Here is a 3,309-nt window from a genome sequence, read left to right as displayed (position 1 = left end):
GAGAGAGAGAGAGAGAGAGAGAGAGAGAGAGAGAGAGAGAAGCTTAAGGACCTGGACTGGGGCTACTAGAGTATTTGTCTTATATGCACAAAGTCTTGGATTTCATCCAAGGGCCACATAAAACTGGGTATGCTAGTGCACACTTGTGGTAATAAGCTGAAGTTTCAGAAGTTCAAGGGAACCCTTGGTTACATATCAACTTTGAGAACCACATGGGCTACATGAAACATGAGAAGCAGGTGAAAGAGAGAGACAGAAACAGAGAGACAGAAACAGAGACAGAGTCAGCATAAGCAAGCTGGAACTGAGGGAGACTGAAATATGACATCAGGCCATTTTGACTGGTGTGCAGGGTCCTGGCAGGTGAGCAGGGGCAGGACCTCAGGAGACTATGTTCTTGACAAACGTCTTAGAGGAAAAGAGAAACACAGAGCCACTCAGAAGCCCAGATCAAACTTCCTGGAGGAGTCAGGTTTCACAGGAGGTATGAAGTATTAATGCAGCTTAACAGTCAAAATGTTGTTCCTAACCAGCTGGGGATGAGATAGTTGAGAAGGGACAGTCGCACAAGTCTGGCAGTGGATATAATCCCAAGTGGAGGAGGGGCAGTAGGCACACATTGAGAACGCTTGGAAGACAAAAGTGTCCTAAGAACCAGATGTGTCACCTCCTGCACTACTGTGCTAAGTACCATGAGCAAAACAGGCATGCTGGAACAAAACTGTAGTCCCAAGACTTGGGAAATGGAGGCAAAAAGACTGGAGAGTTTAAGGGCAGCCAAAGGAAAAAGTAACACCCACAAATTCTTCTCTAGACAAAGCTAACTTCAAGTGCAACTGGATAGTGCCCCAGTTTAAGAGGACCTTCTTTAGTGATGTGTGTGTGTGTGTGTGTGCGTGTGTGTGTGTGTGCATGTGTGAATGGTTTATGTGCAAAAGGGATTTTGCTTGCATATATATCTGTGCAAAACATACTGTGTGAGGAGCCATAATAGGACAAGCTAATAACTAGCAGGTGATCGGCCTGAGATGGCCTGCTTCAGATTATTATCTAATCTTTGACAGGTTTGTCCTGATTCAGCAAGGCTGAAAGGGATTTGTTTTAGGAAAGATTCCTGCTATTAATATACTTTTCCTGTTATTAGTATACATATATAGCAATCACTAAGTAATAGCCCACCCCTTTGGAGCAGATCTCTGCAGATCCATAAAGATGTACTGTCTTATACTGATGCCATATAGACATATAGATGAGTTCTTAAGTCTTAATGATGATACTGTAAGAATTCCTAAAATTGTATCAGTGATTATTAGGCTCTTTTATAATGGGACCACTACTAGGTCCCTTTCTGATAGTCAAAATTGCAATGAGAACTCTACCAGTCTCTCAAGTGTCACCAGTTAATTGCTCTTAGATAGTAACCAGACTATCTCCTACTCAGAGCATATTCCAAGAGGTTGTAAAACGATTAACCAAAGGTCATAAAAGGGGAACTAATGATTTATTATAGGTGCTAGATCAGAAGATAAAATGTTGACTGGGTTTATCCACACAAAACTTCACTAATAACTTAGTTATAGTTTTAAGCCTTCAGTGAACCTGTGGAACTGAGTCAGGTGATAGATGTTTAGCCAGATAATTACTCTTAATGGATACACATATAAACATTCTATGTTGTAAACTTCTATTTCACTTTATGATTTGATTTTTTGTGTGACCTTGTGATGAACTTTGTAACGTAATCATTTATTCTGAAAGATGTTTAGGTGCTGAGGACAACAAAATGCAAATAACAAATACCTCAGGAAGCCTCAAACACGTTTCAGGAAAGATGGTTCTTAGACGTTCAACTGCAGTTTCAGATTATTACCACTAGGTGGCAATATGGGCCCTGTCGTGGATTCCTAAAGATTAACAGGTTTCTAATAGGCTGCAAACATTTAAAATGTCTTTCCGGCGATTTCTTTTCTCTGTTGTTCTTTCTATCAGCAAGTGCTTCTTTTAACTTATGACTCGTTGCATTTAACTAGAGTTGATTGAGCATGAGTGTGGACTTGTGTGACAAAACTACTCCTGGGGAAACCAAACATACATGTTTATTTAGCCCAGACTGGGAACCCACGTCAGATCAAAGTACAAATACCACCAAAGTCCAACTTGGTGAACCAATGAGTTTTACTAAGGTTACTTACAGGAATGTGGGTGGGGGAATTACTGGAGCAGAAATGACCAAAAAGCCCACCCAAGCATGGGTGACAGCTCACAAAAGCTGGGGACCTGGAGCATATTGCCCAGCCTGCAGGGAGCTCAAGTTGAAGTGTCCTTTCCAGGTGCCTCATTGACATAAACCCCTTCCAGACAGCTCGTCTCAGAGTCTTCTTTGCACCTTTGCTTGCCTGAGAATCTTCTTTGGAGCTTGGCTTCACTTCTCTGGAACAGACTCTCTTGATTGCTTGCTCTGCCAAGCAGGGCCGTAGGGGAATATTAGGGAATCTGGTCAGTTCAGGGACTTCCAGAGCTAGATTGAGTTGTTTAGTTCCCTGCGCTAAGAGCTTCCCTATAGGGTGGAATGTTTCCGTTTCTAAAGAAACTGTACACAACAGGGCTTATTTACTAGAGCAAGAAGCAATTGCCTTCAATGAATCAGGGGGAAGAAAGCTGACCTAAGCAACACTGCTTTAAAGTAGTCATGTGGAGAAACGGTGTTTAAAGTGCAGTGAGGACTGAGAGGGCACTCCTTGATTGAAAGCCTGCCTAGATATGAGATTCTGGGGATCTGGGAAGCTGGCCCAGGAGCCTGGGCACAATCTAGGTCAGAAAAAGTAAAAGTACAAAGGGAAAGAGGAAGAAAGGAGATAGGGCTTCTTCTGCTTCTGGCCATGGCCGTGGTGGTGGTGCGGTGGTAGCAGTGCGGTTTGAGTTAGCTTAGGTTTTGGCTTTGTTTGTTTTTTGTTTGTTTTTTGTTTTTTTCAGATTTTTATTGAAGGTGACTTTTTGATCTTGTTTTGGGAGCTTTTTTTGCTGTTGTTTTGAGGGGTTGTTGTTGTTGTTGTTTGGGATGGGGGTATCTTTGAAACAGGCTCTATAAAATCCAGGCTGTTCTCTAACTCACAGTGTAGCCAAGAATGACCTTGAACTTAAGGTCCTCCTACTACCTCCACCTCCCAAATCCTGAGATTATGGGTGGTCAGTCATTGGTTTTCAAGTACTCAGTACATTATTGCAAACTACATGTCTAACACTTCACACTTTTGGACCAACATCTTCCTGTGCTCAACAGCTAATCATGAGCGGGTGAGACTCAAGAGG

This window comes from Grammomys surdaster, unplaced genomic scaffold (assembly GCF_004785775.1).
Source record: "Grammomys surdaster isolate TR1022 unplaced genomic scaffold, NIH_TR_1.0 880, whole genome shotgun sequence".
In the NCBI taxonomy this organism is placed as follows: Eukaryota; Metazoa; Chordata; class Mammalia; order Rodentia; family Muridae; genus Grammomys; species Grammomys surdaster.
The sequence above is the reverse complement of the archived record's forward strand: the minus strand, read 5'-3'. Positions refer to the sequence as shown.